This window comes from Drosophila innubila, assembly GCF_004354385.1.
Source record: "Drosophila innubila isolate TH190305 chromosome 2L unlocalized genomic scaffold, UK_Dinn_1.0 5_B_2L, whole genome shotgun sequence".
In the NCBI taxonomy this organism is placed as follows: Eukaryota; Metazoa; Arthropoda; class Insecta; order Diptera; family Drosophilidae; genus Drosophila; species Drosophila innubila.
In genome coordinates, this window is record NW_022995373.1 from 2000223 (window position 1) to 2027117 (window position 26895).

At 33.0% G+C, this 26895-nt stretch overlaps 1 long non-coding RNA gene across 1 annotated transcript; it reads right to left on the bottom strand.

Annotated features, from left to right (window-relative positions):
* Positions 1–1588: 1588 nt before the first annotated feature.
* LOC117782594 lies at positions 1589–16941 on the bottom strand. The gene is made up of 4 exons (XR_004617301.1): positions 16930–16941; positions 13126–13132; positions 8765–8770; positions 1589–1714 (listed from the first exon to the last, which is right to left on the bottom strand). It is a non-coding gene; the product is annotated as an uncharacterized LOC117782594 (long non-coding RNA).
* Positions 16942–26895: the final 9954 nt, after the last annotated feature.

The following is a 26895-nucleotide window of genomic DNA, read 5'->3' on the forward strand; positions in this document are numbered from 1 at the left end:
CATACTAAGACTTGGATTTCGCCCGATCGGCCCTATGACAGCTATATGATATAGTGGTTCGATTAAAATCAACTTTGGTCAGGATATATAAGTCTAACTTAAATGCAAATTATAATGGTTTGGTTACGATATCTCGTAAAACAAAAACGTTTTTCATACTAAGACTTCATATTGAACCGACCGGTCCTATGACAGCTATATGATATAGTGGTCCGATTTGAACCAAATTTGGTCAGGATACATAAAACCAAGTTAAATGCATATTGTATTAGTTTGGTTGAGATTTCTCATAAAACAAAAAATTTTTTCGCAGTGGAACTTGATTTTCGCCCGATTGGTCCTATGACAGCTATATGATATAGTGGTCCCATAAGAACTTCCTTAAGTCAGGATTTTTGCAACTAACCTTAATGCATATGCTATCAATTTGGTTAAAATATCTCACTAAAAAAAAAAGTTTTTCATACTAAAACCTAATTTTGACCCGATCGGTCCTATGACAGCTATATGATATAGTGGTCCGATTTTATCCAACTTTAGTCAGGATATATATAAACAAGTTAAATTCATATTGTATCAGATTGGTTGAGATATTTCATAAAATCAAAAAGTTTTTCGTACTAAAACGTGATTATCGACCGATAGAAAAATTTATTTATTCACTTAACAGGTAATATCTTCCAAACCCTTCAACCAAAATTTATGTTTTATATACCAAAAAACGCAAAATTGTACGTATTGTACGTATTGTACAGAAATCGTTAGAGCCATTTTGTCAAAAATCGACAAAATTTAAGCTAAAAAACTTTATTTCACCTGTAAAATTTTACCTGAGTACTATAGAAAAAAAGTTTAAAGGTACCCATAAAAGCCCTTTCCAATGATATATAGAGCATTTCTGTAGCTGGTTTGAAAACTGTTGAGGTTTCAATTTTACCGGGATTAAGCGTTTTCCCGCTAAACTAGCGGATTTTTTAAAAAGTCGTAGAACAAACATTTCTAGATTTTTAAAGAGGAATAAATCCCCATCGTTACATCTAAGCTTCTTTAGCGCTTTGATACAAACAGACAGACAAAGAAACTAACTTTTCATTTCATTTTGAGAAGTCCACCAAAATTTTCAAATTTATTTATCTTTTGAACCAGTTATCGGATTTGGGGTATCAATCGACGCGTATTTTTAAGTTAAATTTTTAAAAAATAAAAAATTTTACCAAAAGGCCCCTACAGCCCCATTAGCTGCAATCATTTAAATTTTTCCCCTCTCACTTACACCCCCGTATCTCATGCCCCAGGTTGGTTAGAAAAAGTTTTAGTATGCCACTTTGTAAGTTAAGACTAAACCTTTCGATTGGTATTTAACTCGATCTGATCGGACAGTCGTAGCAAATTTTCCAACTTAGCTGTATATATTGTTAGTCGCCTTTCGCACCCTTCGTGATGCTTTCGTCACTAACGCGAACTTCCGTCCGCAGTGATTAAGTGTAAATATAAATATTACTTAGAGTTCAAAGATAACAGCAGCAAAAGAGTGGCATATCAAACCTATGTAGCAGACAGCTTTTGCGCGACAAAAATAACCAGTGATGCCAAAAAACTTTGTTTTGTGTTGCAGAAAAAGCCAGTGTTGCAAGATAGTTTAGTTTTGTTTTTTGACAGCTCGGGCTTAAACTTGTTTAATTGACCTAAACTTATTGTGTCTTTCTGCAACGCACTTTTGTTAAAACTATAGTTTTGTTGTGCCACATTTTTATACCCTGAGTCCATTGAAAATGGGCAAAAAAAAGTGTAATGTGCTTCGCAGAATGAATGTAACAGGCAGAGGGGGGAGTGGCAGACCCCCAAAGCATATATATTCTTGATCAGGATCAACAGCCGAGTCGATTGAGCCATGTCCGTCTGTCTGTCCGTCCGTCCGTCTCTTTAAACTCGTCGATTTCAGTGACCATAAGAGCTAGAGACTTCAAACTTGGTATGTAACTCCCTGGATACCATAGGCAAATCAAGTTTTGTTTTTATTTTTGGATCGGACCACTGTATAATATGGCTGCCATAGAAACGATACATCGAAAGTGAAGTTTTAGCATAAAAAAGTTTTTTGCTTGTTGAGATATAGGAACCAAACTGATAGAATATGCATCTGGGCTTTCAATATACATCCAGACCAAATTTGGTTAAAATCGGTTAACCATATCATATAGCTGCAGTAGAGACGCTCAATCAAAAACTAAGCTTGGTTTAAAAAAGCTTTTTGTTTTTTGAGATATCAAAAAAAACTGATGGAAAATTTTGTGTATACACATACATACACATACACATACACACACGTACACCAATATACATAGCTTATGCAATAACTTGAATCACTACCCATTGTTCTGTGGCATAGTGGACCAATTTTAATAAAATCTGGTCAGGATGTATAAAACCAGCCAAGATGAATATTTTGTCAGATTGGTTGAGAAATATCAAAAACTCAGAAGCTAATCCTACCAAATATTCAAACAGACGGACAGACAGACGGACACATATACACACGCACACACACAAACACCAATACAAATTAAACAGGGGTACCTTGCTCGCAGTGAGGTTCGGCTACAGTCGATCACGGTGTATTCAGGTATTGTATTCTTAAAGTTAATTTTCACCTATATGGTAAAGTGGAACGATGTGAACTAAATTTGATCTGGAGATATAAGAAAAACCTTATTGCATATTCTGTAAGTCTGGTTATGATACATAAGAAAAAAATGAAAAAACAGATTTTGTATTTAAGACATGAATTATGAGCGATTGTTACTATGGCAACTAGTATATATAGCGGTTCGATTTAAATAAAATATGCTCAAGATGTATAATAAGTAAAGTACAAAGATTGAAGTCCCAAGCTCTTATAGTCTCTGAGATCGAAGCGCTCAAACAGACGGACAGGGTACATCGAATCGTCTTTAAAAATAAATAGTGATGGCACATATTCGATTTTTAAACCTACTATGGACTATCCTGCAAAATTATTATTATTTTCAGGACAAATAAGACTGTATTCCCTTGACAAAAATTACAAAAATAAAATGAGAGTAAAAAAGAAAAAGGAGAAAATAAAAGGAAAAATTTTAAATGGCGTGTCAAAGCAAAGAGCGATTCGAGCCAGGCGAACGAACAGAGGATTGGCGAGCGAAGCGAGCAGGGGCAGAGCCCCCAAGTATTTATATAAATATAAAATGAAGCAAGCGGGAAGGCTATAATGAAAACCTGAACATAATTAGGATAGCCCTTATATACTTGCATTTAATCACGATAATCATATATATATATATATATATATAATATATATTTTTCTGACTGACTGACTGACTCACATAAGCTGTCAGTCTGAAGCAGCGCTGCCTCACACGAAGAGTGTATTACCTATTAACCTAGGTTATTTGCTTAGTGGTATTACGCAGCGGCCGTTACCAATACAAGCATATTTTCTCTCATTTTACACGCGTTGTGTCTGTTGCTACGCACACACGAGCGCCGCTAACATGTAACTGTATGGGTGGCTGCTCCTGCACTATACCTATACATGCAAAAGGAACAAATGCTACTGATACGTCCTGGTGACCGCTTTAATAAATTTTTCTGCCAATACCTGATAATCGAATTGTCGATGAAAAGTTATGAACAGCGCAGATAGAAAATTAAATTAAAACTATCTAATAAATTTAAATAAATTATTTGTAATTGAAAAACTGCTGCTGCAGTTGCACATTGATAACGAAGAAAACTTTCGATAAACATTTCATGTATTTCGATAAGAAAATATGACGGAAGCAGAAAAGTAGCACAAAGTAGCAGTGATACACAAAATTTGGTATCATGATATGGTATCAGTCCCGTTCACCAGAAGTAACTATCAAACCAAACGTGCCTGGTTAATGTGACCAAGTACTAACATACTTTTCTACATTTTAATATTCATCTCTAAAAAGCCATCTTGTAAAAAAATGTTTTATATATCAAAAATTACAAACTAACGGTATTTTGTTATTTGACCAACCAAATTGAGATTTATTTTTGATTCAAAAAAAAAAAAAAAACTAAATAATCATTATTATTATTATTTTACTAAAAGTAAATAATTTTTTCATTGGAAAAAACAAAATAAAAATAATAATATCCTTCTGATTTCTGTTGATTTCTCTATCTTGCAGGCAGCTCAAGTTTGTTTCTATTTTGAATCGGACCACTATATCATATAGAGCCCATTGGAACATTCGGTCGAAATCAAGTCTTAGTATGAAAAACTTTTTTGTTTAATGAGATATTGTAACCAAACTAATGCAATAAACATATAACTTGGTTTTATATATCCTGTCCAAAGTTGATTCAAATCGGACCACTATATCATATAGCTGTCATAAGACCGATCGGGTGAAAATCAAGTCTTAGTATGAACAACATTTTTGTTTTTTAAGATATCGTAACCAAACTGATTAAATATGCATAACAATTGGTTTTATATATCCTGTCCAAAGTTGGTTCAAATCGGACCACTATATCATATGGCTGTCATAGGACCGATCGGGCGAAAATCAAGTATTGGTATGAAAAACTTTTTTGTTTTATAAGATACCGTTACCAAACTAATAGAATATGCATAAATCTTGGTTTTACATATCATGTTTAAAGTTGGTTCAAATCGGACCACTATATCATATAGCATAGGACCGATCGGGCGAATATCAAGTTTTATTATGAAAATCTTTTATGTTTTAAGATACATCCTAACCAATCTGATAGAATATACATTTAAGTTAACTAAATATTTTTTAATTTTTAAATTTATATTTATGTTTAATATTTTTATATTATACTGAATTTTGTTCGTCACAATAGAGTTAGTTAGAGTTAGTGACTGGTTCGAAAACTTGTGCACTGTGAGCAAAAAGGGTGAGCTTCTTTGTACATAAAAATTACTTTTTGCGCAGTGCCGAATGACAGTTTTCGCTTTTTTTTTTTATTAATTTATGTTTTTATTTAAAATTTTTAGATTAAACTGAATTTTGTTCGTCACAAAATTGGATATCAAAAATGTTGGGGCTAGAAATTGCTTTCGTCACTAGACTTTTACCTCGTGTAGAGGTTTTTTTTGTGGGATATTAAGTACATTAATATATCATTAAATAAGTGACGGGTATTCTATAGTCGGGAACTCGACTATTGTATTTCCGACTTGTTTTTTATTTAATGTTTTCCGAATAAATTTTTCGCAATCAGACCCATTTGACCCTTTTCTCAATCTGCTTTTGTTGCCATCTAGTTTTTTGAATTGTACTTACGGTCTCACACACTCACTCTTATCTTAGTTACGTAATCCACGCCCCTTGGGCACGCCTATTTATGGTTGAATCCACCCACGCATAACCGGCTTGTGCTCAAAAGCTGTAATAACATAATATTTTTTCTGCAAACATATCATTCTGTGTATTCTCTCTTTATGTTTTTCATATACCACTAATTAGAATTACAAGCGCGTAATATACCCTACCCGTCCCTTTCGCTACATTCCTCGCTACTGCACTCCGCTATCCCCGATGACCCCATCAGTAGTTGGAAACCGTAGAACTTTTCAAGTGGCAAAAACCTTTTTATGCCACTATGTCGCATATGTTCATTATGTTTGCCGCCGACAAGGTCCTTGAAGCCTCATCGTGCTCGTCTGCTTGAGTAATTAGCAGTACCGGAATTCGCCATCCAATGCATTGCAATCCAAGTATCGCTCCTTGTTGTCCTTGTCGTGCTTGTTACAGGCGCTGCATTTCATTTGTGTGCAACTGTGCGCAAAGCTCTTTATGAAATGATGGAGACGACGATGACGACCACAACGGTGATATTATGCGGCCAAACAACAACTTCATCCATAAAAAACAGCCGTATGGCTCTAGTTTATTTCATTATTTAATTAGTATAACATTTGGGGGTGCGGTGTGAAGCTGTGTTTTAATATTAAGCATAAATACCCACTAAATTTCTAGGACTTAAATATTTCTACCACATATCCGCTAACAGAAATAAAAGTAAAGATATAATTTAAAGTATGCTTATACCCTGCACACACAGAAAAAAAATCCTGTTCTTAACCCTAAAAATATAAATTAAATTTCTTAAATATGTGGCTAATATTTTCTGAAAAACAGGGTCTCGGACCCATAACAATCGAAACATAATTTCTAAAATCAAGAAATTTTTTCTTAAGACGTGAGGTAACGAATATTTATATTAACGCTGCCCGCTGTTTTTTTTAATGTTTCCCTTCAATTGGACTTTGGGAAAGCCGCCAGATTTGGCGGAAAAATGCAAAATTTGGCGGTAAAATTCCAGATTTGGCGTCTAAAATCAAAATTGTGAGTTTGGTTAAGATATCGCTAAAAATAAAAAAAATTATCATACTAAAGTTTAATCGTTTATATGACAGCTATTTGATAAAGTCATTAGATTTTAAGAAAATTTGCTCAGTGTGTAACATATGGTAAAAATGATAAATTCTAAGAGTTTGGTTGAGATAACTTAAAAAACAAAAAAGTTTTCCTTACTAAAAATGTAAAATATCGTTAGATTAAAAAAAAATATTAATAAAATTAATTGAAACTAGGGGGCTCCGCCCCTTGCACGCTTCGGTTTCGGTGCTACAGTCGAGCATACTCGACTGTCGGAGACCCCGTACTTACTATTGAAAAAGCTAAAAATTCAAAACTATTTTGCTCACTCATAACCAACTTCGATAAGGATGAATAAGACTAACTTAAATTCTTATTTTATAAGTTTGGTTATGATATCTAAAAAAACAAAAAAATTTTTGGACCCCGTATTTAAAAAAAAGTACAGGGGTCTAAAAAGTTTGATTTAAAGGGTATGTGCGCAACAGGCAGAAGGAGGCGTGGCAGACAATATAAAGTATATATATTCTTGATCAGCATCAATAGCCGAGTCGATATAGTAATATCCGTCCGTCTATATAAACACCTAGATCTCAGAGACTATAAGAGATAGAGACCCCAAACTTGGTATGTAGGTTCCTCTATATTGCAAGCAGATCTAGTTTGTTTTTAAAATCGGACACGCCCCCTTTATCGCCTAAAAATCGACAAAAGCCAAATAATAATGGCAATTTAAAAGCTTGTGATTCAAGATTTTGCATAGACGAAGAGAAAAGTGTTCTAGATTTTTCATGCCGATCAGATAGTAAACAGCCAAGATACTCAAATTATAAATTTTGCTGTTGGATTCGATGAGGGAGCGTGGGCAATAATTAAAACTTGAATAACTTAATATCTTGATTATGTTAACAATTATTTTAACATATTCTATAACTTATTGGCGTCCGATCGGTCTAGGGCTGTTGTGGCGTAGTGGGCTGAGAGCTAAAGAGATGGTTTGTCAGCTGTTCGTAAAATCAATTCGTGGCTTGGACGTACATTTTTAGCTCGGTACCCAAAAAATGGGCACTAGAGCCTATTAGATTCGTGACAATTATGGTACACTACTTTGAACACCTTTATCTCCGAGACTATAAAAGTTAAAGCAACCAAATTTGGTGTCAATAATTCGAAGATTTTGACCTACATGAGGTTTATTTTTAAATTTGGCCACGCCCAATTCCGCCCTAATAAATGATATAAAAATCAAAAAACAAGAGCAATTTTAAAGCTACAGCCTTGGGACTTAGCACAGAGGATAGGAGGACAAACCCTGAGGTGTGCTGAAAATTTCATCGAGATCAGTTAATAAACATAAAAGATATTTGAGGAAATATGATATATGGAGGACATATAATCACCTGGATCTCAGAGACTAGAAGAGCTAGAGCTACCGAAGTCGGTGACAACACTGCTATATTGCACGCGCAGATCAATTTTGCTTTAGAATTTTGCCACGCCCCAAGCTTTCCTGTATTCGACAAAAAAAACTAAAATATCCAATTAATGGCTAATTTAATAGGTAGAGATTTCAAATTCATCACACGTATAGACTACCATCTTTATGATGTATGCTAAAAAATTCTTTACGATCGGTTTATAAACAACGAATTTATTAAGCAAATAAGTTTCGCTTTGCACGCCGTGGTACGCACAGTCTGGAGGGGTGGGGGTAACAACAGGTACACATGTTATGTAAATGTTATAATAACATAATATAATTTTAGTTATACATGTTACATCAATGTTATATTAACATAGTATAATTTATGTTAGACATAATATGTATGTTATGTTTATTAATTTTATGTTAATATTTTTTTTTTCATTGTTCATTAAATTATGTTAATCTATAAATGTCAAATTTGCATATAAGTATGTATGTGTGTACGCAAGTATGTTTAATTTTTTTTTATTTTAACATTTTTACAGTTAAAAGTGTCAATAAAATTAAGCCTCTGTACAAATTGAAGTTTTTTAAGTATTTATTTATTTAATTAAAGGTCATTAAATCTAACTGCCGCGGAGATGTGGGTAGCGAGCATATAACTGTCGATTGGGCTCGACTCTAGTCCTTTCATACATCACCTCGATCGAAGCGATCCGGGGGTAAGCGAGCCTAGCGAGCAGGGGTTGGAGCCCCCTTTTTTCAGGTTTTTTTTTTGTCATGTACATTAACATTTGTTACACACATATTTGTGTTTTATATGTATGTGTGTTCTTAAGAAATCTCAGAAACGCACATTTCGCATCTGCATCATTAAAATGCACTGCGTGGTTGTATTTTTCCGGAGCGCCACTATGAGCTGCCAATGCTTCTGGTGCGTGGCTGCGTGTGGCCTGTCCACGGCTGTTTTCTGGAGCTAAAGCAAGGCTGCATGTCCCCATTGACTGAGCTGGAGCCGGAGCTCGAGTTGGAGCCGGAGCGTGGCTGCAAGTGGCCAATGACTGAGCTGGAGCTGAAGTTAGAGCGCGGCTGCAAGTAGCCGGTGGTTGACCATATGGAGGGATATGGCTACAACCTGCCACTTGAGGCCACGACTGCTGCCCACGACCAGACCTGGCGACACGACAACTAAAAAGTTTTCGCGCCAGTCACTAACTCTACGGCCGCTTCCTGAACGTCGGAAAGCTCTACTGCCCCAGAAGTTACCGTTTACCCAGCGCTGAAAAAAATAAATAATATTATCTATTTGTTAGCTACTTTTAAATACAAAAAAATTAATATTTCACATTTACAAAGTTGCGTTCTCTGTTTCCGAACATTTTTCTTGGAAATGAGCGGGTAAACTATAACCATGAAAATTTAAGCGAATTAAAAGTATTGTTATATTGACTCAGTATCGATAACCACATTATTACAGACAAAACTAAGCGTTTGCTCGCTAAACTATAAAAATAAATTATAACAAGGAGGCTCCGCCCCCTGCTCGCTTCGCTCGCCTACCCCCGGCTCGCTTCGCTCGCGGTGAGGTGCGGCTACAGTCGAGCACACGCTCGACAGTAGGATACCCTGAGCCCATGTACTCTTTTATAAAGTTGATTGTTGCCCATTTTCAATGGGCTCAGGGTATCAAAAATTACACACGCGAAACTATGAACAACTTTCGGTTTTCTTAAATCACTGTGCTTATCACTGCAGACTACGTTATTAATGCCTCACTGAACTAATACATCACTCGATTACGATTACGACTTGCGATTTCCAATTTATCAATTTCTAATTAAATTTAAATAAGTTTAATATAATAAACTTTAATATAATAAACTTATTTAAAATTAATTAAAATTGATAAATTGTGAGTCGCAAGTCGTAATCGTAATCGCTTTACAATCGATGTAGCGTGTGTCAGAGTAGCCACAAACTACAACTTTGCTCAGCCTGCAATCTGGCAGCACCCATTTTCCTCTCTCACTCTCCCTCTTACGCAACAGATTCAGGCCTGCCAAAGGCTGCTGCAGTGCGCGAAATTTGAAATAAAGGCAATGTCTAATTTTATGAGATTCTTAAAGCGGAAAATGCTAAGTTTTTTTTTACAACGATACTTATTATATATATGTGTAAGGAATCGAAAATATTAATAATTAAAATTATTATTTTGCAGCTTTCAGTGCTCGGCAAAGATGCAAAAGTAGTGCTGCAAAATGATCGCTTCTTCTCTTATGCAATTTAATGCATAGCTATCAGCTTCTGCTGATTTTTGCATTGCAAAAATACATATTTACATATTAACACAATTATATTTTTATCAAATAGTATATTTGTATATACATAAAATATACATTAACATTTTCATTACATGATATCGATAATATTTTTGCTTATCGCTTGATTCTTATTTGGTACCAAAAAAAAATGGGTACTAATTCGTTCTGTCTTTGTGCGCGCCTTGCATACAAACGAGAACATGCTGTCTCGCCCGCACGTTTGATTTGCCACGCAAATGTAATTATTGAATTAAATGTAAATTCCGAAATAACTTCTCTATTTATGGGTCAATCGCTTTGAAATTTTCAGGGTTGTTTAACACGCATACTTCTCAACTGATTGTTCAGTTAGGGAGTGCTATGTCAAAAAGCCTGTAAATCGTTTTTTTGCAATTTGTGGGCGAAGGGGGCGTGGCATCAAAAATTGGAAACAAACTTGACCTGCGTATGGTATTCATAGACCTGCATTCCAAATTTGAAGTCTCTAGCACTTATAGTATCTGAGATCGACGCGTTCAAACAGACGGACAGACAGACGGACAGACGGACAGACAGACGGACAGACAGACGGACTGGGCTAGATCGACTCCGCTGTTGATCCTGATCAAGAATATATATACTTTATGGGGTCTGCCACCCCTCCTTCTGCCTGTTACATACATTCTGCCAAACACATTATACCCTTTTTTGCCCATTTTCAATGAGCTCAGGGTATAAAAATCAATTTGAATTCAAATGTCTTTTAAACCGAGGTAGGCAATGTTTCAATTTATTTAAAATTTTTATTATAAAAAATTACAAGTACATTTTAGAAAACGACGAAGCCAGATAAATTTAAAATAAGAATTATAGTTTAATTTTTATATAAAAATTCAAATATAATTATTATTTAAATTAATTTTAATATTTAAAAATTATTTTAAAAATAAAAATTGAAAAAAAAGCCTATCATGTTTTCGATTTGGGCTGATAAAAATATATTATGTGCATTTTGCCCGACTATTTTGGGAGGCTTTGGGAGGAAATGAAATAAAAAACTTTTCCAAAAGACCCTAATGGCCCCATTAGCCCACTACCGTCCGCAGTGATACTTTTGACATTCTAGCTCTGCTAAACGGTGTTCAGTATTTTTTAGAAATATACCTCAGACCAAAAGTCGGTGCCATACAACTTGGTAATTATATAACCAGAGCACATAGTTTCGGCCCTTGATCTTTGCTGAGCGCCGCCTAACATTGGTCAGGAACACTGTAATATAATATAATACGTATCTTTTATTTTCAAATCTTAGCTCAGTTTGAGGAATGTTTGTTAAATTCAAATTCGTTATTTTCATGTTCAACTGATCAACTAGGCAAAGTGAGAATATTAGTACACGGCCTGAATTTTCAATAAGAGACTGACTTTGAAGAGAAGCCACGCAATTGCTACATGTGCTATTTTCAATATTTTTCCAGCTACCGAAATTAAAGCTTATTAGCTCGTTTATGTTAAGCTTTCTTTCTTGGGGTATATATAACTGAGCAATCAAATTATCTGACATCTGTCGATTGGGTCTATTATTACAATTAGAGCATTTTATTATTTCAACAAGCTTATGCGTAATCAATTGTTTAATATTTTCCAAAGAATTACAATTCAGTAAACGTCGTAGAAAGTCTCCGCTATCTTGCTGTTCAATGTTTTCAAATAATATAGAGTGTAAATCAGAAATATTTATATTTGTCCCCATCTTAAGTGGGTTTGTGTAATTTATAAATGGAGCTTTTAAAATATTGCTAGTTGTGTCATTTAAAATTGAGTCTTTTATGCATTTAATGTTTATTAGGCACTGAAAGACCGAATTAGCATTATTTGGGTTTTCCATACCCTGAATATTATGGATAATTGTATCATTTGAATTATTATTATTATTAGTTGCACTTGTTAAATTTGTATCTAATATCGATGGATCTATGAAAGCTGTTGTTTTCTTACTCGTATATATATTTTTATCAAAAACATTTTTATTTTTTTTGTTATTTGCAACAAGGTGTTGCAGATCTTTTCTATAAATACTCCTCAAACGGTAATACTCTATTATAGCCCCGTCGTTTGTTTTTATACTTTTTGGATTAAGATTTAGTATATGTAAACCTGAGAGTGTCTTTAATCGGAATAACGCTACATATGTTTGACCATTTGCAAAAACAGTGTCACCAATTTCTATAACTCCAGATGTCAAAGTTAAGTCTTGGCTTTTATGAATGTTAATTGCATACGCTTAGCTTCTAGGAAATTGCTTACGCAGGATAAAAACACGTTGATTTAATTGAAATTTTTATTCAATGCGTTCTATTTCATATTCTTTATCTTCAAATTGAACTGTTAATCTAACAACTGTTTTTTTCCGAGCGGCCGTTGAAGGTAGTCATCGATTCATGAAGCTTTTTAATTATTCCTATCGCTCCATTTACCAATCTTGATGAAACATCTAGATTTCGAAGTAGCATAATTTTTGCACCTTTTCTTATTTCAATAGCGTCTGCTAAGTTAGCAGTTGTCGAGCATTTGCCTTTTTTCTTAGTGCTTCTAAAGATTTTGCAGTTTTAGCTTTTTGAAGAGCTATTGTAGCCCCTATTAAATCCTCAGCTTTTAGAAAACTTTTTTCAGAAGGAATTAGGTCTAGCATTCCCATATTTAACTTCATACATTGTTCCCTTGTCGGAAATAAGAATATTGTATTTGTAGGCAATTTATTGATTGCATGCAATATATTTATTTAATAAGGTCAGAAAGACAACTTTCAATAGTATTAATATTTAATTTAATTTCTCTTGTGGATAAAAGCTGGTAATCTTTTTCGTCTGAAATACCTAATCTTATATGTGCTGAGGTCGTAGCAAACTCTTGATCGGATTGTTGTCGGATGTTTTGTGTTAGCTCATCGTATGAAAAAAAACTTTATCCGTACATTTATTCTAAGAAGGCCACAAATGTTTTTCAAATCGTTGTTTAGAAATATTAACAAAAGGAGATGGCTCATTTACTGGATCTAATTGCAATATATCTCCAAATAATAAAATATTCTTCCAAACTAGCCATCAGGATGTTCTAAGGTCTCAAATATTTCTGAAAGACGTAAATGTATATATTGTAAAGTCACATTGGAGACCATTGATATTTCATCAATTATAATAAGACAGACACTTTTCAGGCTGTCTCGCATTATTTTTAGTCAAGCAACATATAATGCTTAATACTTGGGTATATGTATGCTCCACCACCAAATTTAATAATCTATGAATTGTAAAGTCATTTATATTTCGAGCTGCGATTCCAGTTGGTCCAGCAACAACGACTTGTTCACCAAGATTTTTAGTAATACACTTTCTCAGCATATTTATTAAAAACGACTTTCCTGTTCCTCCAACTCCAGAAATGAATTTACGTAAAACATTATTTGGAGATAACCGAGGATTTTTCATGTTTTCTCTTCTTATTCTGTTTTCCATGCACTACAATAATTACCTACAGTGTTTACAACTTCATCAAATATTCTTCGTTAATCTGAATTTAGCTGAGAGATCTGATCAGAAATAGAAAGACTGTCTTCATTTAAGGCTAGATTGTCAAATTCGTTTAGTTCATTTTCCAATAATACTTCAAATCCATCCTGATTTATATCTATCCATCTTATAACTGTATTTTTATCACACACTCCCTATTTGTTAAAGAGCGCATTGCAAATCTCCACAAGTTTCTTAATTTATTTTTAAAAAAATATCTAAAATCATCTGTTGCAAGTGACTTTTCAGGCTTAGTGTGATATTTACAAACATATGTGCTTAGTGAGCCAGATTTTTTTCCTATAAATTGAATATCCATGCTTCCACACCAAGCTAGCAAAACTTGAGCATTATAATCGTTAATATTTTTCTCTGCTTCATTCCTTGGTAAATCATACAATCGTTTCTTTGTCAGCTTTCGACGACCTAGAATTGATTTTGCAACGCTATGAATAACTTAACAGTCTCCAGTTTTTCTTGGGAAGCTAAATCGGCATATGTTTGATGATTTTAATTTTTTATTTTTTTTTCGCATTCAATATTGGTTGTGCTTATTTGTTTGATATTTGCAAACACGATCATAAATTGTTGGAAAAGTTTCACTTGGCAGAAGCCGACATGTAATATATCTTTTAATAATGGCAGCCACCTCCTCCTGACTTGACTTGTCAATAAAAGGTGCATTTTTAACCCAAAGTAGTGTATGAAAATGTTGCATACCTCTTGATTGATGCACAAGACGCCTATTTCTCCAATAGGCTTGTTTTTGGACAGTAAAAAGTTTAATATCGCTTTAAATTTCATATTCATAAAGAAAGAGACACTGACAGGATCAGCAGCAAAAAGACTTTAAATTGTTCTTGATTTTTTATTTGAAATGTTGTTACTTGTGAGTAGAAAATCGTGAAGATCGTCCCATGATATGATGATATTCGCTAGGACTAAGCGTTAAAAAAAATGTTGTGGGTCCATAAATGTCAATCATACAATTTAAATAATTTTTTCGTACTCTCCAGTACTGTTCTGTGTTCCGTAGCCGGCCAAATATTGAAGATAAATTCTTATTTATTTCCTTATTGTCTTCAACCATTCTCATAAAGTTGTTTTTGTTCAAATTTTTCGTACCCGATGTTACATTAAGCTAAGTTGTTATCTTATATTTGTATAATCAAGCAAATAGAATAGGTATTGCCGATATAACCCGAGTTTCTTCATGAGACTTTCCGGACTGATAAATTTGAGGTCGCTGAGTTCGAAAAAAACATTATTTTTTTTCGTCCTTGTCAGGATAATCGACAGGACAATTTTTTCGGCTGTTTCCATATTTTAGTGCTAGTACCGACAGGGTACTGGTGTTTTTAAAACCACAAAATACGAATATTTGCAAAAAAGTCTTATAAATTTACTTGCGACCAGCGATGTGCCTCGTAGACTGCACCATGTAGATTACACGATTGTCTACTTGTAAACAATTTATTGTCAACTATAAATTGTAAACGTCTAAACAATTTTAACAATGTCAACAATTTAGACAATGCCGAAAATGTGAGAAGAGTACGCTGGCGCACTAAAGGCAAACTAGTCGGCCGGTGCTATAGTCGAGCATACTCGACTGTCGGAGACCCCGTACTTACTATGTCAAAACCTAATAATGGAAAAAATTAAAAAATATTAAGTTAGCTTAAATGCATACTCTATCATATTGGTTACAATGTCTCATAAAACATAATAGATTTTCATACTAAGACTTAATTTTCGCCCGATCGGTCCTATGACAGCTATGTAATATAGTGGACCGGCTTAAACCTACTTCGGTTAGGATGTATAAGACTAACTTAAATGTATATTCTACAAGTTTGGTTACGATATCTCATAAAACTAAAAAATTTTTTATATTAAGACTTGATTTTCGCCCGATCGGTCCTATGACAGCTATATAATATAGTGGACCGGCTTAAACCGACTTCGGTTAGGATGTATAAGACTAACTTAAATGTATATTCTATAAGTTTGGTTACGATATCTCATTAAACAAAAAAGTTTTTCATACTAAGACTTGATTTTCGACCGATTGTTCCTATGGTCGCCAAATGATATAGTGGTCCGATTCAAAAAAGAAACAAACTCGACCTGCCTGCAATATAGAGGAATCTACATACCAAATTTGGTGTCACTAGCTTTTAAATTGTTCATATAATTTGGATATGAAATTTCTTTTTCGATTTGTGAGCGAAACAAACTTGATCTGCTTGCAATATAGAGGAATCTACATACCAAGTTTGGTGTCTCTATCTTTTATAGTCTCTGAGATCTAGGCGCTCATACAGACGGATAGACAGACGGACAGATGGAAATTGCTATATCGACTCGGCTATTAAGCTGATCAAGAATATATATACTTTATAGGGTCTGCCACGCCTCCTTCTGCCTGTTACGCACATATTCGTTAAAGCAAACCCAATAGACCCCTGTACTCTTTTTAAGTACGAGGTCTAAAAAGTTATATAAGATTGTTGAATATAAATGAATTATATTCAATTAAAGTTGGGTAATTATCCACCTATATTGTTCATTATTATAATATTATGGTGCACCATAATGAAGTTGTATTAAATGGTTTGAAATTAGTTCGATTTGTCGAATGACAGAAGTTATCGAGAGAGGTAAGTCCGTGATTATGAGTAATTTAGTTCGTTCATTTGATTTTTCTGCTCGCTTGTTCAGATGGAGAGGTATGGAGTACCTCGTCACCAATGTGTAGACATTCAACAATTACGCGTAATGGCACAACATTGCTTGCGACGAATTGCCAAATGCCGTTTTTTTTGCACTGCAGAATATAGTGAGCAACTTAATGCTCATTTTTCGATTAGCTAGCTTCAAGAGATTGTTTCAGTCAACTTTTTATCAGTTTGAGACAAAAAATTACTCTTAGAATACCATATTAAAGTTAGTCTAATGTTAATATATTGTCTAAAAATTAAGTTTTAGTAAATGTTTATTGCGTGTTACCATATGGTAACGCTGGGGCTATTCGGGTTAATCGAAATGTACTATGTTTGCATTTCAAAATCCGTTTTATAAACTCTCCTGGCTTTAATTGAACTTCTCTTTGCTGGCCTTGACCATTTCGACCGCTACAGAAAATATCAGGGAAACATTTCAGGTCCAAATTCTCATCTCGATTATCAATGTGGCAGGCTCAGCACAATTTTTTCTTTCTATTATGGGATATATCGTCATATTTTCATAAAAGTAATCTGAATTTTTTTTTTTTTGTAAGCATTGCCTTATCGGTAAGAACATCTTCTTCCAAAACATGCTCACCAATGATATTTTCAAAATCGGTGTTTACATTCGCTAATACACGGTTGTCATTTGGAAAATCGCTTAAATTTGTATCATATATGCAGTCTACATTAACACCATCTAGAAGGGCTTCTGCATTATAAAGAATCGATATATCTGAATACAGGCAATTAATGCCTTTTAGCCATTTCACCGCTTCGAATATTTTTTTGACATCAACAAGTGATTGCCATACATTTCTTGCTTTGTTTGGAATGCCTCTTACCATATTCGTTATATCTTGGTTCTTAAGAATCCCACAAAAAAACCTCTAAACGAGGTAAAAGTCTAGTGACGAAAGCAATTTCTGGCCCCAAAATTTCTGATATCCAATTTTGTGACGGACAAAATTCAGTTTAATCTAAAAATTTTAAATAAAAATATAAATTAATATAAAAAAAGCGAAAATTGGCATTGTGCACTGTGAGCAAAAAGGGTGAGCTTCTTTGTACATAAAAATTACTTTTTGCGCAGTGCCGAATGCCAATTTTCGGTCGTACTTACTATGAAAAAAAAAGTTTTTCATACTAAGACTTGGATTTCGCCCGATCGGTCCTATGACTGCTATATGATATAGTGGTCCGATTTGAACCAACTTTGGTCAGGATATATAAGTCTAAATTAAATGCATGTTTTATTAGTTTGGTTACGATATCTCGTAAAACAAAAAAGTTTATCATACTAAAATTTAATTTTGACCCGATCGATCCTATGACAGCTATATGATATAGTGGTTCGATTTGAACCAGCTTTGGTCAGGATATATAAAACCAAGTTTAATGCATATTGTATTAGTTTAATTGAGATATCTCATAAAACCAAAATGTTTTTCGTACTAAAACGTGATTTTCGATCGATAGAAAAATGTATTTATTCACTTCCAAACCCCTCAACCAAAATTTATGTTTTATATACAAAAAAAACGCAAAATTGTACGTATTAAAACATATTAAAATTTAACAGAAATCGTTAGAGCCGTTTTATCAGAAATCGTCAAAATGTAAGCTAAAAAACTTTATTTCACCTGTAAAATGTTACCTGAGTACTTTAGAAATAAAGTTTAAAGGTACGCATAAGAGCCCAATCACACCTTTCCAATGATATATAGAACATATCGGTAGCTTTTATGGTTTGGGAACTGTTAAGGTTTCAATTTTAGCGGGATTTAGCGTTTTCCCGCTAAGCTAGCAGTTTTTTCAAAAAGTCGTAGAACAAACATTTCTAGATTTTCGAAAAGGAATAAATCCCCATCGTTACATCTAAGCATCTTTAGCGCTTTGATGCAAACAGACAAACAAACTGACTTTAAATTTCATTTTGAGAAGTCCACTAAAATTTTCAAATTTATTTATCTTTTGAACCAGTTATCGGATTTGGGTGATTGAGGTATCAATCGACGCGTATTTTTAAGAAGAATTAAGAAAAAGTCCCAACGGCCCCATTAACTGCAATCATCTAAATTTTTCCCCTCCCACTAACACCCCCGTATCTCTGGACCCGGGTTGGTACGCCATTTTGTAAGTTGGAAATAAACCTTTCGATCGGTATATAATTCGATCTGATCGGACAGTCGTAGCAAATTTTCCAACTTAGCTGTATATATTGTTAGTCGCCTTTCGCACCCTTCGTGATGCTTTCGTCACTAACGCGAACTGCCGTCCGCAGTGATAGCTTCTTCTGGACTCGGAAGCTTTTTCAAACTATTTTCGAGAGGTAATGGTAAATGGAAAACTCGCCCCTTAATTTTCTAAATAACCTCTGAGCTTATGTCCACCCATAACATTGTCCATTCGAGCAATCACTTGAAATGCTTTTGCTCGTTGAATAAATAATTTTTCGAGCTTATTTAAACAAGAAATGCATTCTGGCACTGAGTTAAATTGTAAATTATTAAGTAGGCACGTTGAAGGTAATGACACAAGCCTTAATTTCAATAGACAGAATTGACATATCATTGAAAAAAGTTTTATTTTCGTCATCATAATAATGAATTAAACTCTGGAAATGTGATTTTTCTCACAAATTGTCTGGAATTTCCATTGAATTATGTTCAAAGCTTAATGTTAAGCATGAATCTCACGAGTGTATGGGCCACATTTTACAATACTCATTTTTTTTTAGTTCTTTAAACGCATGTAAATGTTCATCCCATATTCTACCTTCGTGGCTCAAAGGAAATGAGTCTACCAAAAAGCTCTTGGTATTAAAATTTATTTTGTCAGCTGTATTTCTTAGTTAACAAATATTATTCGTTAGCAACCTTAATGTTAAGTAATCAATTTTCCGCTTAATATGCTTCCGAGTGTCGTGTATGCGATGTTGGACCAAACAATAAAGAAAACTCTGGATCGGAAGTGGAATCCATTTTTATTTCAATAGTCGTAAATTTTTCTATAAGTATGCATACATTTTTACAAAACGAATTTATTATCTTATTTCTGTGATGGAAAATTTTTGTAATATTTTTTTCAACCTCAACTCTATAATTATTTTCACATGTTATCATCATATTATATACCAAATTATAAATTATAGCATTTAATTGAAACAAATTACGAAGACTTATGAAATAAGAGTCCATGCTTTCAGTTAAACTTATATTGGTAATATTTTGCAAATTTATTTTTGGTTTATTACCTATGTTCGATTTTTTGAAATTTCAGAGTTTTTGAGCTTCTTTATCAGTTCGCTTACGTTTCTCTTCTTCAGTTTCTAAAGCGCTATTTCATATAGCCCTCTGAGCTTCTTTTTTAATTCGCTTAAGTCTCTGAACTTCAGTTTCTTTCTCTCTTTTTATATACCTCTTTTTTCAGAACCTTTTAAGTCTACTCTCTTGCGTCTCTGATTCTCTATTTAATTTCGCTTTACGGGCTACTTTTTTAATCCTTTCAGAGGTACGCTTAGGTGTTTCTAAATTTCAATACAGTTGCGATATTATTGCTTTCTTTGAAAATGTTGTTTTAAGATCTAGTTCTTTTCCTAAATTGTTATTGGATTTTACCATTTACCTAACTACACTTTCAGTTTCGGAAATAAGCTTTCTCTTAAAATAATGAGGTTTCTTAATAGGACACCCAGCCATTTAAAGAAATAGTTCGCTTGTTTCTTGTTTTATATATTAATATATTATTATATTTTAAAGCTTTTACAATTTTTAATTTTAACTATTAATAGAATTTACAAATCGAAATTGTATTTTTTAATATTTCTATGTATATAATTTCTTTTTTATAATATCTTTTATGTTTTTTATTTTTTGGGATTTATACAAGTTTCATATTTTTTTCAGTAACTGTTTTCTTCCTCTTTTTTGATATTTATTATAATAATTTTTTACTTTAAATTGTTATTGTTTTCAATTTTCCAAATTAGTTTTTTTCAATTCCGTTTTTTTTGACCCCGTACTTAAAAATTAGTGCAGGGGTCTATTGGGTTTGTTTTAACGAATATTTGCGTAACAGGCAGAAGGAGGCGTGGCAGAACCTATAAAGTATATATATTCTTGATCAGCATCAATAGCCGTGTCGATATAGCAATGTCCGACTGTCCGTCTGTATGAACACCTATATCTCAGAGACTATAAGAGCTGGAGACACCAGACTTGTTATGTAGGTTCCTCTATATTGCAAGCAGATCAAGTTTATTCGAAATATTCAAAATATTCAAATTATATGAACAATTTAAAAGCTAGTGACACCAAATTTGGTATGTAGATTCCTCAATATTGCAGGCAGATCCAGTTTGTTTCTTTTTTGAATCGGACCACTATATCATATAGCGCCCATAGAAACAATCGGACGAAAATCAAGTCTTAGTATGAAAAGCTTTTTTCCATTATTAGTTTGTGCCATAGTTAGTACGGGGTCTCCGACACTCGAGTATGCTCGACTGTAGCACCGGCCGACTAGTTTTTTTTAAGTTTTATGTTGTATTATGTTCTTCTTTTTGTCAATTTTGAATAATTGTTTTTTTTATTCGATTCTTTTTGTCTCTTTTTTTATTGAAAATTCTTATCTTCATTATTTCTTTTTATTTTATTTTTTTTCTTTTTTAATTTCTGTTAATTTTATTCTAAGTATTTTTTTTTTAAATAAATATATTACCTTTTTTTTTTTGGCAATTTTGAATATATTTATATATGCATATTTCTTATTCGTTTCTTTTTGTCTCTTTTTTTTATTTAAAATTCCGTTTTTATTTTTTTTAAATTTCTTTTTATTTAAGTGTAAGTAATTTTTCTTCAAATAAATATTGTTATTAGCATTGGCTGAAAAAAAGAAGGAAAATCATTATTAATAACTTGAATATTTCGATAATACAAATGGAATAATTATAAGCAATACAATAAAAATTGAAAATAAAAATGTAAAAACTGGCTACATCTGTTTAAAAGACATTTGAATTCAATTTTTAATTTTAATTATATAAATTGACAAGTAATTCTTATTTTTGGCTTTTATAAAATATAAATTAAAAAAAAATAATAGTAATAGTTTGATTTTTATATAAATATTGAAATATACTTTTTATTTTTGATTTTAATTATTTTAATTAATTTTAATAATTGAAAATGACTTTATTCAAAAAATCAAAAATAATTATTATATTTATATAAAAAAATTATAATAATTACGGTCCCTGATTATAAGACTGTGCTTTCGTGACAAATTGTAAAAACAAATAAGAAAAACATATTTCAATTACATTACTACAGTGGGTCAAATCTTATTTGACATATTGAACTATGGTGTTGTATAGCTTAATTCAGATAATATACATATTTAAAAAAAATTAAATATTTGCTTAAGTGTAAGCAATAATTTACCAATAGCGTTTTATTTAATATATTTTATTTTCTCATTAACAGCGAAATTCATTCAAAATGACAAATAATTAAGAGACGTGAATCATATAATCTGGGAGCCATCTTGAATTAAGTATGAATCGATCTTAATTTTAGAATTCTGAATTCACAATCCTATGGCAGCTATCCGAAATAGTAATTTGATTTTATCCAAACTTAGTCAGAATATATAAGACCATGGAAAATATATAATCCGTGAGTCTCGAAAAGATATCTCCAGAAACAACTGAGTTATTTGTACTAAACTAGCTTAAGATTTTTTTGTACTTAGTTTATTTTTTTTTAAGATTGAAAGTCAGTTAAAAATAAGATCGTTTCGTACTAAAAACAAGTACGTTTTGGGGTTTTTTCTTTTCATTGTCGCACCTCGCATCCTCAACTAGTTCTAGCTACGCAAATATGACGTTAAGGTTGAATCGTTGGTAAATTCAGCACCTATTTCGAAAGGTCGCTAGCCAAGAAAATACACCATTATTTAATGGAATTTTATTTTGGTATTTTGAATAATTTTAGTACACATACCAGTGTATGCCTTAAAATTAAAGTTAATTAATAATGACAATGTTTTGTACTAGAAACAAGTTCATTTTGGGTTTAGTTTAAGATTTTTGTGTACTTAAAGTAGTATGTTTTCAATTTATTCAGACTTGAATTAAAATCAAAACGTACTTAAAGTATCCCCGAAAAATCTCATTTTAAGATTTCCGTACTTGCGAAAACCGAACTAGAAATAAGAATTTTGTTTTCAACTTTAGAAATTCCGAACTTAGACAGCTTTTGAGATCGTTTGTACTTGAAAATGGCCTGTTTAAGTACGGGTATCTTGTTTTTTTTTCTGAGTGTAGGACTGGAATATTTTCATTTCGTTTGGTAGTCAACAGTTTGATGGCGGTGGTAAATTGTCAGTGTTACTATGTATCACCAAAAAATAATAAAAATGTGAGAGGGCACACTATTGCGTCAGCTGTGGTTTGCTTTTAACTATACCCTGTGCCCTTTAAATTGAGAAAATGAGGAAATATTAATTGTAGTTCTTAAATTAAAAATGAGAAATGTTGTTAATGTAAGATATTTTATGATATATTATGGATTATTTGTTAAGTATATTCGCTGTGCATAATAAAACAAAAATAACAAATTAGTTTTTTTTTTCGCTCTTCTTTTTCGATTTGTGAAGGAAACTTTTTGGAGGGAATCATAGCTCTTTTTTTGTGTCTGGTAGGGAAGAATCCGAATATTTACTCAAATTTCCCAGCAAAATAACAAAAAAAAAGCCAAATTTTGTAGTTTTTTAGAAATTATCTATTAATTTCTGAATTAATTATTTAATTAGTTTGTCTAATTAAAAAAATCTTTATCGATATCGTTATTGTAAAACTTTCTGGCAGCACTATATATTTCTGCCGCGCGAAAACTGTCTGCTACATAATATTGCTGCTATGTTACGTCAATGCTTCTGTCATCTTCTAATTTAAAGTAATCTATATATTGACTAGGCTGATCCGTCCCATGATCGCTTCGCTCGCCAACCCCCGGCTCGCGTCGCTCGCGGAATTGATGCGTGAAAATAAAGGAACACTTCTTATATTTTTCTTAAATAAACTTCATTAACGAAAACTAAAATACTGTACTATTTTAATATTTCAGACACTTGTGAATTCGGACAACCTAATAGTTCGTACACTTAATTTTTATCTATAAAATATTCTGTAGCGCGGGCACCCCACAAATTTGTTTATTCTGAAATCCAATCACATTATCGTGTTTGTATGTAAGAAACTAATATAAGTAACAAAAATATGTGCAAATGAAGGCATTTAAGCTGCAGTTTCTACCATTTAAGAGCAAAGGATCGTGATTTCTTACATTGGGTTTATTCGTCATGTTTTCTATCAGTTTATTATTATTTTTTACTTCTGATAGTACAGTAATAAGTACCTGCTAAATGACATGATACCTATTTATACAAATCAAACTACTACGTTTTTCACCGTTCGTAAGATGCAATTATTATCAGTTATTTGAAAAAATTTAGAAATATTTTGTCGTTGGAAATTTTGTGCTGAATGCAATAAGTAGCAACAAATATTCGGACAACCTAATAATTCGGATACTCAATTTTTATCTATAAAATATTCTGTAGCGCGGGCACCCCACAAATTTGTTTATTCTGAAATCCAATCACATTATCGTGTTTGTATGTAAGAAACTAATATAAGTAACAAAAATATGTGCAAATTAAGGCATTTAAACTGCAGTTTCTGCCATTTTAGAGCAAAGGGTCGTTATTTCTTACATTGGGTTTATTCGGCACGTTTTCTATCAGTTTATTATTATTTTTTACTTCTGATAGTACAGTAATTAGTATCTGCTAAATGATATGATGCCTTCTTATACAAATCAGACTACTACGTTTTTTACCGTTCGTACGATGCAATTATCACTTATCAGTTATTTGAAAAAATTAGGAATATTTTGTCGTTAGAAATTTCATTGTAAATGCAATAAGTAGCAACAAATTTATATTACATAACATTTTTTGTAAAATAAACGAAAAATTGTATACACGCGCTAGATTTGGCAGAAAACTTCGAAATTTGGCGTGCAAAAGTGAATCTGTGAATTATGTTAAAATATTGCAAAAATTAAAAAAGTTTTTCATATCAAAGGTTAATCTCTGCGGACGGCAGTTCGCGTTAGTGACGAAAGCATCACGAAGGGTGCGAAAGGCGACTAACAATAAATACAGCTAAGTTGATAAATTTGCTACGACTGTCCGATCAGATCGAGTTATATACCGATCGAAAGGTTTAGTGTAAATTAACAAAATGGCATTCAGGATTTTTAAAACTAACTTAAATGCATATGCTATCAATTAGGTTTAACTATCTCACTAATAAAAAAAAGGTTTTTCATACTAAATCCTAATTTTGACCCGATCGGCTCTATGACAGCTATATGATATAGTGGTCCGATTTGATCAAACTTTGGTCAGGATATGTAAAACTAAGTTAAATGCATATTGTATTAGTTTAGTTGAGATATTTCATAAAACCAAAAAGTTTTTCGTACTAAAACGTGATTTTCGACCGATAGAAAAATGTATTTATTCACTTAACAGGTAATATCTTCCAAACCCCTCAATCAAAATTTATGTTTCATATTCGAAAACACGCGAAAATCCTTAGAGCCGTTTTGTCAGAAATCGCCAAAATGTATGCTAAAAAACTTTATTTCACCTGTAAAATGTTACCTAAGTTCTTTAGAAAAAAAGTTTAAAGGTACGCCTAACAGCCCTCAAACACACCTTTCCAATGATATATAGGACAGCTGCTATGGTTTGGAAACTGTTGATGTTTAAAGCGGGATTTAGCGTTTTCCCGCTAAACTAGCGGTTTTTTAAAAAAGTCGTTGAACAAACATTTCTAGATTTTTGAAATGGAATAGATCTCCATCATTACATCTAAGCTTTTTTAGCGCTTTGATACAAACAAACAAACTGACTTTTCATTTTATTTTAAGAAGTCGACATAAATATTCAAATTTATTTATCCTTTGAACCAGTTATCGGATTTGGGTGATTGAGGTATCAATCGACGCGTATTTTGAAGTAGAGTTTTTAAAAAAAAATTTAACAAAAAGGGCCTAGAGCTCCATAAGCTACAATCATATACATTTTTCCCCTCCCACTTACACCCCCGTTTCTCATGACCCAGGTTGGTTAGAAAAAGTTTTAGTATGCCATTTTGTAAGCTAGGACTAAACCTTTAGATCGGTATACAGCTCGATCTGATCGGACAGACGTAGCAAATTTTCCAACTTAGCTGTATATATTGTTAGTCGCCTTTTGCACCCTTCGTGATGCTTTCGTCACTAACGCGAACTGCCGTTCGCAGTGATCGATCATTTCGCCTGCACAACACGGCTTTATTAAGGTTCGTCCACTACGACCAACTTGCTTGAATTTACCTCCCTGGTAAATGATGCATTTTCAGAGAAAAAGCAAACTAATGTCATATACACTGACTTCTGACTCTATGAACCATGACCTCTTACTTTACGAACTTAATTGCATAGGTTTCCCTCCCGCCTTTGTACGTAGGGGTTCCACCGGTAGGACCCAAAAAGTGCTTCTTAGGTCAACCATTTCGAGCTCGGTTCACGTTACTTCTGGTGTACCTCAATTTAGTCACTTGGGGCCTTTATTTTTTACTCTGCTCATTAACGATCTACCCACTATTCTGTCCCATTTATATATTTTTATGTATGCGGATGATGTAAAGCTTATCTTTTCATACACTGAATTTAATGAAACTTTCACCACTAAACTTCTTTACGTTTCTATAGTTCGTCTCATCCTGGAATACTGTTCATGCATTTGGAGCCCGCAGTGTCAAATAAACCAGAATCGAATTGAATCAATTGAAAAGCAATTCTTGCTTTTCGCCTTACGTGGTTTTAACTGTGATCCCAACCTTCGTTTACCACCGTACTATCATAGGCTTCGTCTTCTCAATCTTCCGTCTTTAAATAATCGTAGGAAAACTCTTGGTGTTGTTCTTCTTCACAAATTGATTATTGGCAAGATCGATTCTAGTTCCCTTCTGGCCCGCCTCACCGCTTCGGTCCCCCGCAACTCAACTAGGAATTACAAGCCTTTATTTTTATCAACATGCAACAACTTCACACGGTTCGTTTCGTGTTTTATGCACTAACAATAATAGCCTCTTTCACGTTTTCTCATCAAAACTCTCTCTCCCTCTTCCTTCCCAAAAATCCGCATTTTTCCAATACCAATCGTTAAATCCCTGACCTTACTAATACTAATAACTTGTTATGTTACTTAATAATAGTCTAACATTCATTCTATTACTATTAACAATACTAATCTTTATTGATCTGATTGGGCTTTCCCCTATCCTTTCAACAAATGTTGGATCATTTATAATATTAGGCAACAGCC